Raw genomic sequence first — 12,614 nt, 5'->3', positions numbered from 1 at the left:
TAATTATTTTACAAACAGGTGTTAAGATCAAATTCGAATTTTAATTCTCAATTTTAGTTCAGGAACTAACTAAAATTGGAATGTATCCCAAAATGCTATTTATAGTAGTGTTATTTTTAGCACTTCTATTTTTAGCATTTCTTGTTGCTATTTTCAACACTCCCTCTCAACAAGAAAGGGATTATCGGTCACCCCAATCCTGTCTCTGTGAACTCGAACTTGCATTTTGACAATGCTTTAGTCAAAATATCTGCATTCTGTTCCTCGATCAAAACATACGACAACAACATGATCCTCTTGACCACACAGTCTCGAAGATGATGGTACCGGATATCAATGTTCTTGGACTTGTCATGACATACTGGATTCTTAGAGAGTTTGATACAACTCTGATTATCGCAGTAGATCACAGTTGGATCCATCCTTTGACCAAACAATCCCACTAGAATCTTCCGCATCCAAATGGCCTCGCATGCTTCCTGACTGGTAGCCATGTATTTAGCCTCTGCTGAGCTAAGTGCAACTGACCTCTGTTTCCTGCTGTACCAGGAAACTGCAGTTGAACCAAGGTTGAAGATTCCTCCAGAAGTGCTCTTCCGGTTTGATGGACTCCCTGCCCAATCTGCATCTGTGAAGCCCTGAAGCTTCACTCCCTGTATCCGTCTGTACCACAATCCATACTGAGATGTTCCTCTGAGGTATCTCAACACATGTTTCGCTTCCTTCCAAAATAGCTTGGTAAGCTGGACCATAACTTAACTCAACTGGTTCACTGCAAAGCATAAGTCTGGTCGTGTGTTCACTAGACACATTAGTGAACCCACAAGCTGCCGATAAATAGTAGTAGCTACTACCTCACCTGAAGTAGCATCCTCCTTCCTCCAATTACTAGCTAGAGGATTCTGCATGGGCTTGCACTTCTCCATGTGGAAGTGCCTGAGTATCTCATTGGCATACTTGCCTTGAGACACAAATACTTCCCCATCTTTATACCACACTTCCATGCCTAGAAAGTAGTGCATAAGACCCATGTCTTTCATCTCGAACTCTCTTGCAAGGTCCTCCTTGCAAGACGATCAATTGATCATCACCTGTCAAAATTAGATCATCCACATAAAGAAAAATTATCAATGGCTTACCTTCTCCCATGATGTGGTAAAGGTTCGCATCTGCTTCACTCATGGTGAAGCCCAACCTGGTGAAATAGCTGTTGATCCTCGTGTACCAAGCATGAGGTGCTTGCTTCAACCCATACAAATCCCTCTTGAGTTAGCACACATGCGACTCACAATCGAAGGTCTCAAAACCTTCCAGCTGCTCAATGTACACCTCTTCCTCAATCTTCCCATTGAGGAACGTTATCTTCACATCCATCTGATGGATCTTCCAACCCATCTGAGCTAATAGTGCCAACATCGATCTGATAGATGAGTACCTTGCTATAGGAGAAAAAGTCTCATTGTAGTCGATCCCCTCGACCTGTGAGAAACCACGGGCAACAAACCTTGCCTTATGTTTCTCAACACTGCCATCAGCTGCCTGCTTTACCTTGTAAAGCCATCTAGAACTCACCACTGACTTGTCCTAAGGTCTTGGGACAACATCCCACACACTGTTCCGAATGATAGAGTCGTACTCCTCTACCATAGCATCAACCCAGATTGGTTGCTGCACTGCTTCCTCGAAAGAAGAAGGTTCGGACTCTACACACTCCCCAACCAGGGCCATGTAACCAGTGTACCGCTCGAGTGACCTCCTCTGTCTGCACTGAGAAGATGGTTGTCCCACATTCTCTCGCGCATCCAACATCAACCTGTCAGCTTCCCTTGAGCGTTTCCACCCATCTCTGGAAGACTCAGCATGAGTGGATGTCTCCACTCCTGGATCCTCTGCATGCGGCTGCTCCGCATCAATCTAAGGCTCCTCCTCCTTAGGAACTGAAAGTTCCTCCTCTGCATGCAACTTGAGCTCCCTCTCAAGTGATACTCGCATGGCTTTCTGCTCGTCGAACTTCAGATCTCTACGTACCACTGTCCTCTGACTGGTAGGCAGGAACACCCGATAGTTGTGGGGTGTATCAGTGTACCCCACAAGTATCCCCAACTCAGCTGTTGGATCTAGCTTCCTCCAAGCATCTTTGGTCACATGGCAATAAATCGATGATCCAAATATGCTGAAGTGACTCACATCTGTTCGCTTACCTGAAAAGGCCTCCATAGGTGTCTTCATCCCCAGTATATGGTGCGGGCTTCTGTTCTACAAGTATACTGTTGTATTGCATGCCTCAGCCCACAAATGAAGTGGTAGGCTTTGGTCATGCAACATCGCTCGAGCTATTCCCACAATCGATTTATTCTTCCTTTCGGCTACCCCATTCTGCTGTGGGTTATGGGGTGTCGTCAACTCCCGTTTAATTCCCTTTGCAACGCAGAAGTCCTTAAACTATTGGGAAACATACTTTCCACCATCGTCGCTACGCAAGGATTTTATTTTCTTTCCAGATTCTTTCTCTGCTAAGGCTTTAAACTCACAAAAACTCAAGAAGGTCTAATCCTTCTTTTGAATAAAGTAGATCCAACATGTACGAGAAAAATCATCAATAAAAATAACATAGTACCTTTGTTTAGTGGTGGAGGCTGTAGAGAATGGTCCACATATAGCTGTGTGAACTCGCTCCAGGATTTCTCCAGCTCTACTGTCTCGATCCTAAAAGGAAGATTTTGCATACTTACCCAAGGTACCTTTGCATGTATCCATCTGCTCCAGTTTTCCCTTGGGAAGTCTGGTAGAAATCTGCTGCATGATTTTCAAGGCCCCATGGTGCAAGTGGCCCAATCTTCTATGCCATAGATCGCCAACATCTTGGCTCTGCACCATCTTTGCTTTGGAACTCAGTGCAACACAGTCGTCTACCTCCAGCTTGTAGAGATTCTTTACTCGAATCCCAATCCTCTTGGTCTGTCCAGTACTGATATGCCTCAGGAATAACTTTCCTTTACTAAAGACTACATCATAGCCTTTGCCTTTTAGCATAGCGACATACACAAGATTCTTCTTCAGACTCAGTACATACATTACATCAGTCAGGGTGAGAGGAGCTCCATGCTCCCTCTGAAACACAATCGTACCTTCACCTGAAACACGGTACTTTCCATCATCACCCATCTCGATCCGCATCTGGAGATCCTTCTCCTCCAGGGTACTGAAAAGATTCTTGTCGCCAGACATGTGGAAAGAGGCTCCACTGTCCAAGTACCAAACACATCCAACCATGGATGAAACCATGCATGCGATGAGAGAGAAATCCAACTCGAACTGTGAGGCCAATGCCTCACCGTTTGATCCCTTCGAGGATCCCTTCTTAGATTTCTTCTGCGGGCAATTCGTAGCATAATGGCCCACCTCATGGCAATGAAAGCATCGCACTTTCGATTTCTCAAACTTCTTCCCACCATGGGAAGAACTGGATTTGGAATGAGACACCTTCCCTTTCCCTTTCCTCGCCTTACTCGCTAAGGCTATATTTTCTTCATCATCTTGCTTTAATGAAGATTCATCTCTGGTGCTTCTTCTTATCTCCTCCTGCATCAAATCCGACCAAAGTCGTTCCCAATCTGGCAGTTTCTCTCTTCCATTAACCGAGTCTTGGTAGCTATGCCAGCTCTTAGGAAGACCGAGGAGAGCAAGACTCAACATGTCATCATCGGCTGTCGTGATCCCTACACTTCCAAGCTCATCCCTACAGGTGGTGAGCTTGTTCAGATATGTAGAGATCATGTTGCCCTTTTCACACTTGATTTTTTGCAGCTTGTCTTTCAGCGCCAGCTTCCTCTGATCGCTACTGTACTGATATAGATTTTTAAATGTTTTCCACATTGAAAACAGTGTCTCCTTCCCATGGAGGATCGAGACAATGTGGTCTTGAACTCCCTCGAGGAGGATTCTCCTCGCTCTAGCCACACATTTCTTCCATTCCGCCAATTCTGTAGCATTAGCCGCTACTGACTTGAGGACTTCTTGATCAATGAAGTCCTTTAGACTGTTGTCCTCTAATACCGCTTCCATGCAATCCTTCCAGGCTATATAATTTGAGCTGCCATCAAGGGCATACTCGAGTCTTAAACCGTTGAATGCCATTGGTGAAATTTGAGATGTGATAAGAATTCAAATTCTATAATCAGGAACTTCAAACTTCGAACTTCTCCCTTCTTTGTATACTGTTCTTCGCTTTGATCACCTTTGCTCCGATACTATGTAGAATTTCCCACTGTAGATCAACAGATTATGAAATATACTAAAGCAAAATACAAGATCTATTTCTACAACAAACTTGTGGAAGCTTAATCGATTTTGAGCAAAATCAAATAGAGCACATATAATGGAGAATGAGAAAGCAATCACACATGAACACAGAAGAATACTCTGGGGAAAGCCTCAGCTAAAAACCCTGATCTCTGTATTATCATACAAGTGGAAATATGTTCATATTACACAAAGCATTAGCTCACAAGCTATCCTGCTCTCAGTACAATCCAACAATTCAGCTCACAGATTGAATAGACACAACATATGCCTTCCCTCAGCCCTCCAAGCCTCCTATTTCCTTGCGCAGTTTCTCTTGGGGTCCAATGCTGCCACTTGTGTGAATTGACCTCATCACACACTCATCAAACTCAAAAGTAACTGTGCAATCTCCAAGGAATGAATTCCTTCTGCATGCAAGAGATATCCTCCATGGAATATTCCTGCAACTGATAGTACATTGTCCCATCATCTGATCTCAACTGGGTCTCTGACTGAACTGACATGCATGAGTTATTTATGAGAGAATATTCAGTTATCTGAAGTGCAACAGTTACATGCATGCATGCATTAACTAACTGAACGCACAATTAGTTCAACAAACTATTTAAACTAATCTAGCTGGACTTAACTCAGTTAACTGAGCTAACTAATTACAACTCAAAGTAAAACTCATCATGATATCCTTTAATCAAGGGATAAATTCCTCAATCAATGGAGAAACTGTTGCATGTCTTCACATAGACTTCATGTTTGATTTCCTACAACTAGTTAACTCAAGATGAATTAATTAATTATTTTACAAACAAGTACTAAGATGAAATTCGAATTTTAATTCTCAATTTTAGTTTAGGGACTAACTAAAATTAGAATGTATCCTGAAATGCTATTTATAGCAGTGCTATTTTTAACATTTCTTGTCGCTATTTTCAACACATTTTGGCTTGACATGTGGCTTGAGGAGCCTCGCTCTAGGGGCATCTAATCATCCAAGGATCGAACCCAACTTGGGCCACACCAACCCTAAGCTGAGTAATTTTTTTAGCATGTCTCCTCCCCCTAGCATAGGGCACAACCACCTCTAGTGAAGTTTGATCTTGGGTCGTCTTGCTAACCAGGGCCATTCTCAACTTGTTGTACTAGTGAGACTTGAATAAATAGAGAATATATTATTTGAAAACAAATCATAATATTTTTTCCTTTAGTTTATTAATGAGGTTACCATGTTAATCTTCATCATGTATAAAAATCTAAATTTAATTCTTTTCCTTAATTTTTAGAATTTATTTATTTAATATATATATATATATATATATATATATATATATAATTTTTTTTTTGAAAAGAATGGGTAGGCATGTATTTTCCACTTTGGTGGCCCATGTTCTACTTCTATATGGTGTAAGGCTTTATTTTTTAAACAATAGGAAAACCTATTATAAGCTAGTTGTCAAACTAACACTAGGGACAATCATCATTGGCTATTAATACAAGTTGACTCATCATTGTTATTTGAGGAAAACCATGTTAACTATCCATTGGAGATGTGTAAGGGGTAAGTTTTTCACTCTTACCAAGTGTCTCTAGATCTTGAGCCATTAACCTGGTTCGAGAAAAAAAAATCTTTACTAAAACAAAAACAATTTTAAAATATACTCCAAACTCAAGATTTAGAACTTCATAACATAAAAAAAATTATATTTTATTTTATTTTTCAATCTTCTCATAATTTTATTGTTATTTTAAAAACACGTGACTTACTTGATAACACAGAATAATAATGAAAAAATATAATAATAACACATGAATAAAAATAACTATATAAACCATAGAACCAAATAATAATGTATTATTGGATCATCCTTTCATAAAAAGTCAAAATATTGACTTATAAACGCCTTTATTAATAATACAACGACGTTATTTCGTTTCACAACTCTTAAATAAGAACTTTTTTCACAACGCTTTGAATACTACCGGAGAAGAAAGGTGGTGTTGAATTTGAGAACAGCATTGGGCCCGGAACTGGATTCCGTGGTAACAACCGCATACCCACGAGCAAATCTGAACTTGCCCGTCCCTCCAACCACTGCATACTCACTCTGCGGTTGATCAAACCTGTCGGTTCCCTGCAACTCCAGAGTGCTGCCTTTGTACTCCAAATTCTGAAAGATGAGCGTGAAAAGCCATGAAGAAATCAAGCCCAGTAACCAGATTTGTATTCACGTACGTTCCTTGCGCTCGGCCCACAACATTACCAGAGCCGGATTCGGATCCTCTGGTTATGACATCGCTCATAACTATGACGGTTCCGAACTGGCCCGGGTTTGAAGAAGAGCCTTTTAATCCCGCCACTGGAAACGACGTCAGATTCGGTCCCCTCAAATTGTCGTGCATGTAGAACACCATATTCATGGTACTTTCACGCGCAGTGGCCTGCAGGGAGACGATGAGGACCATGGCTGCCATGATTGGAAATAAAAGCGCGGTACCCATGGAAGAGTACTGGGATGAGCAGCAGTGTACAAAAACTGGAGCAGCTAGCAGTATATATTTGCGGGATAGTGTTCCAGCGCTCATAAATAAAGAGCTGCTACGGGCCGTAAACGACAGGGCTTCCAGATTCTAATCCAAGTGGCTTCTGCATTTAATATTGATCCACCGACATGATGCCTCTTCTGTTTCTTTCTCGTTTCCACAATATATATATAATATTAAGCTAATGAGAATACGCTCCTTTTCTGTTTTCTGTCGTTTCCATATAACACAACCAAACAAACCGCACTGCTTTTCTATCAAGAGATAGAGAACATAATGATATTCATAATATTCTAATCAAATCTACCATCTTTGCTTTTTCAGAGTATCAAAGTGTGATTAGGTTTTTGAGTTGTGGATTTGTTTTTAGGTTTTTTTGGTTTAATTTTTCTAAAATTTACTAGGAATTTATTGAATTCACAAGTTTGATGGGTAATCTGTGCACAATCCAAATGTTTTAGGGTTTTTCAAGTTGCTGAATTTATATATACAGTCAAAAACCCAGTTTAAATAATACAAATTAAAATTTGACCCCAAATTTTTTGGCTAAATTCTAGCACTAGAGAGTCCAAAAAGTCGCACTAAAGACAACTATTATGATACATTATTATGGTGATTACGCTGATAGCCATTTAGGATTATAAGCTTTGGTTTTGTTTCAATTTTGATATTGTATGGTTTAATTTTTTTAGATACTATATTGCCATTCAGACTTACAAGCTTTGATTTGTTTCAATTTTAATACTGTATAGTTTAATTTTTTAGATGCTATATTGTTTATTATTATAACTATTTTTGGAAAAAGATTTGATTTATCTAATAGTAAACCAAATACATACCATAAATTAAAAATATATATATTTTATTTAATTATACCTAATTTAAAACAAATACATATTAATTTCGTTAGAAAATTTAGAAAATAAAATCTTTAAAATGATCTTATTGACTTGGGAGTGATGGATTGCAAGAGAGATTATAATTTCAACTCATTGATTTTGATATTAATGGTCATTTTGATGATCATTATAATGGTAAAAACAAAAATATTTATATATAATATTTATTTTATTTAAACTTTTTTAATAATATTAAAAATATTGTTTTAATGGTTGGTAGATAGGTTTACTCTCTCTAAAATTAGCTTGACAGAATTTTTATTTTATTTAAAAAAATACTTAAATAATAGAACTTTGTTTTCAAAAAAATATTATACAATATATAGAGTTCACATTTATCTCAAACAAATTTATACTATTCTTTTATTTATCCGGTGGAGTTGTCTATAATGCGACTTTTTGAGATTCCGGTGACGGAATCCTGCGGAAGAAATTGAGATGAAATCATGATTTGTTGCAGTTAAAATGGTTTTTTAACTGCATATTCGGATTCAGCACCCAGAAAAACCCCTGGGACGCTTTCATTGTGCAGAAACTAGTTATCAAACTTCGATTTCAATAAATTACTGCCGGATTTTCACCGGAAAAAATCGCCGAAAAAACTTTCAAAAAATCGCGTTAAAGACTAGGGCTTTATCCGGTTCCTCCTTTCATTCTCCTTCACTTTGATTGACCGTTTCATTCCACCCAAACACTTTGACAAATTATTTTAATCTTTGTTCGATGCCCTCTTCCTGATTTTGTGCACACGTTTCTTAGGATAGGGTTTTAATATTCTTAAGCGTGTTTATTCGCGCAGCAGATGCAGGCTCAGCCGTGTCTCGGGTTAGATGCATCTTCTACTCGAAATTTGTTACGTGATGCTAAGGCTGTCGCCAGCATATTGGACTATCCAATGTCGTAATAGTTACTTTTGTATTTTTAATATAATTTATTTAAGTTTTATAGAAATTTAAATATATATGAAACGATATTTTAAAGTTTATGATATTATTAGTTTTTTGTTTTTTGCAATTTAATCATTTTTGGATTCAAATTGATGATGAGCTGGCTCAATTTTTCAACAATCCTCTTCCTAAAGTAGTTGTCCATAACGCGACTTTTTGAAAGTCTTTCTGGCGGGTTTTTCGGGTCGAAATCAGACAGGAATTTATTGGAATCACAGGTTTATAGCTAGTTTCTGCACAATGAAAGCGTCCCAGGGGTTTTCCAGGTTGCTGAATCCAAATATGCAGTTAAAAAACCATTTTAACTGCAACAAATCAAGATTTAACCTCAATTTCTTCCGCCGGATTCCATCACCGGAATCTCCAAAAAGTCGCATTATAGACAACTCCCTTCCTAAAAACATAATGCGTTCTCATAACTTTCTCCGATGTCTTTGAATGCATCACATTCCAAAATGAAATGTTTTTCAGATTCCACATGCTGAGATGTGCAAAATGTACACACCCATTCTTCCCAAGTTTCTTTAGGCCTTTTCCACCCTCCTGTTTCACACGAAATGAAATTGATGTGACTTGGTTCTTAATTGAGCAATAAGAACCTTTGCCCTTCACGAAATGCTAGCTCCAATGAACTCTTTTTGTTGTAGATCACACTTAGGGTTAAATTTGTCAATATAATATTTCTTCTTTCTACTTACCTAGTTTCCCCATACCTTTTTAAGAAACTTCTCCACGACAAAATCCTTTAACTCCTTACTTACTAAATATATATATATATTCCATTTAGACTCTTCCTTTCATTGGACAATGCATTTCACCCAAACAAACTGATAAATTATTTTAATCTTAGTTTAATTCTCTCACACTGATAAATTATTTCAGGCCCTGTATAATTATGCGGTATAATCCCCATTTTAATTTTCGAAAAATCCATAAAATAAAAAAAACTTCCAAAAAATAACATAAAAACAACTCCAATTAAAATAAAATATAATCCAGGTAAAAAGTGTGACCTTTTTGTATATTTTCACATGGCGTTCGATGAGTATGGCTGAAAAATACGGCACCGACAAGCGTGATCTTTCGAAATGGCCAAAACTATCCGGCCTTCATAAATGGCCAAAAAGTTGGCCTGCCTGGTTGGAATTTGACGAGGGTCCATGTTTAATGGCGTCAAAGACATTTACATGTGGGTTGCTCATTCTCCTTCATAAATGCCCAAAACTTGAACTGACTGGTTCGGAAGGTTCTAACGAAAAAATCGCTTGAATACATTGACATGCGGGTTACAGATTCGCAGATCAGTGGATTTAGTTCCAATCATGGACCTGTGTATTTTGAAAATCAAATAGGATTAAGATATTACATACTTTCATGAGGAGACATTGACACGAGGGTTACAGATGAGTAGATTTAGTCCCGGTCATGGATCTGTATATTTTGATAATTAACTAGGATTAAAAGAATTACATGCTTATTATCAAAGTTAGAATTCGGTGGGATAATCTTAAAAGGTAGACTTCAAACTTGTTCATCTTCCTTCATTGATGGTAATTTGTTTAATATCACTATATGAATGTGAATTTTTTAATATTATTATATGCAAATATTCAATTCATTTTTATTTTTATTTTTATTTTTTATTTTTTATTTTTTTTTCTAGAGTAAAGACTAATTTTATTAGAAGAAAGAAGAATAAAATTACAAAGAGGCAGAAGCCTCAGCCGAGAGCAACTAGGTGCCTTCAGGACACCAAAACTGTCCCAATATTGGGAAAACCATTTAAACATCGACAGAACCAAGATTACATAGGAGAGAGAATACATCGACAGAACCAAAAATACAGAAACGCTGTACACACCAGCATAAGAAACCACAGATTGCCAATCCACCAAAATTTAACCAGAACCAACAGATCAAGAACAGCCGAATCTAACCAGCGCGCAGTGAACTTTGAGAAGTCGCGAGGGGGTCCAAGTGGCATCACATGGGGATATCCGGGTCCAGAGGGTCCTCAACAACAGGGCAAGCATTACCATACCAGATTTCACCATCCCGCGCCACGTCACTAGCTCTGCTGCCTCCTAGAGTAACCATCGTAGGGCAGGTGCCGTTTGAGCTGCCCGCAATGTCCACTGCAACAATGGCGCCATGAGAACTGCCACCAGTTGGCCACATGTCATCTGGAATGTCATCCTCCTCATGCTGACTGCCACGCTCATCCGCCAAGTTCTGCATCGAGCCATGCCTGCCTGCAACTCTACGAGCGCCCTGAGAGAGCTCTGCCGAGATACGCGCAGGAGCATGAGGCTGGGCCTCTTCTTCTGAGAAAATGATGGTGATATTGGCCGTAATAATGGGCCTGTTCAGGTTACTCTGAAACCTAAAATGAGTCGACTGGAAAGCATTGTGCGGGAAGGGTCTGCGAGATGGACTGGATGGGGGAGAATTGGCACTGGATGAAGGCAGAGAAGTAGGGAGGGGAGGCTGCTCAACGGACCAAGGAGCTTGAGAACATGTGCGACCACCACGACTCCCGCCATGGCGGCTTCTCATACGGTGTCGAACCATGGCAAGGCTGCGCAGGGGATGCTCAGAGAAATGGGATTCTTTGACGGGAGGATGAGAGAGCACAGAGGGAGCCTGATCAGGCTTCAGCGAGCAAGGCTGGGGAGGGGAAGAAGGAGACCCAATTTCACATTCCAGAGCCAACAGGATTGAACAACGGGTGCCAAAAACCGTTCTGCTGCAAGGGATTCCGACAAAGGGCAGACAAAGGCTAGAGGACGGGGTGCGAACAATGGAGTTGATGGCCGAATGTGCCATGCTTAAACCAGGAGTGGCCTTGTCTCCGCCGGAGTGTGCATTTAATTCCATCTACAGGCGTACCTGCTCTCGCCTAAGGCGAGCCATCAAGAGCCGAGTCATGACGTTGAAATAAGCGCAGGCCAGCAGCTGGCAGGGCCAAGCGCCGCCATTCCCAAGTGATACCATTAATGAACCCGATAGTCACCCGCATCCGGGTATATGCAAATATTCATTAATAATAATATTAAATATAAATGTATATATTTTTAAAAAATATATATTATTATATGCAAATATTTATTAATAATAATATTAAATATTAATGTATGCATTTAAAAAATAATAATAATTTATTGATCTAACTCTATAATATTGGAAATGTACCACAATGTAAATGATTTTGAGAAGTTATAACTTTGACAGCTAAGTTGAACATAATTTAGGATTTTTTTTTAAATAAGAATAAATAATAAGATATCGAGAGTGAAGTTTTATTTTATTTCATTAATATTAAAAATTGTATATAGAAAACACTAAAACATTGTTGGTTGATAAAAAAATTTAATTAATAAAAATTAAAAATCATAAAAGATGCGTAATTATTCAACTTATTTTTTTATAATATTTTATGTGATTTATAGTATGTTTAGTTATTTATAATTGTTTATGATACTTTTAGTTATTTAGAATTGTTTATTTCTAATATATATTTATTGATGTAATTTTTCTCATATTATAAGGATATTTCTCACACTACTACATATTTTTTAAACATATGCAAAGAAATTAAATTATAACATTCATGTTAAAAATCACTTGTTCATATAATTAACAAAGTAGAAAACAATATAAATTTTGTTGTTGATAATAAATCCTTAAAACGTATTTTCATGTTGTTTGTAACACTCCAAGTTGCATAAAGATTACTGAGATCATTAAGTGAATTTGTTTTACTAAAAGATATTTTAAATGTTATTGTATTTTGATGAGAACTGATATAGGCTGAAGGGCCAAGAAACATATATGTTGTAATTACCTAAATTATAGGTAATAATACTTTAACAAAAAAAAACTGTGTACCTTCTGCCTGAGAAGGGTGATATAGAGAGGGGAGAGGAGC

General features: G+C 38.3%; 1 pseudogene; it reads right to left on the bottom strand.

Annotated features, from left to right (window-relative positions):
• Positions 1 to 6,272: 6,272 nt before the first annotated feature.
• Positions 6,273 to 6,822, bottom strand: LOC149156696 (dirigent protein 11-like; annotated as a pseudogene).
• Positions 6,823 to 12,614: the final 5,792 nt, after the last annotated feature.

This window comes from Pinus tabuliformis, chromosome 9 (genome assembly GCF_031772625.1).
Source record: "Pinus tabuliformis cultivar Carrire ecotype Pingquan chromosome 9, CPIR1, whole genome shotgun sequence".
NCBI classification, from domain to species: domain Eukaryota; kingdom Viridiplantae; phylum Streptophyta; class Pinopsida; order Pinales; family Pinaceae; genus Pinus; species Pinus tabuliformis.
The sequence above is the reverse complement of the archived record's forward strand: the minus strand, read 5'-3'. Positions and strand labels throughout refer to the sequence as shown.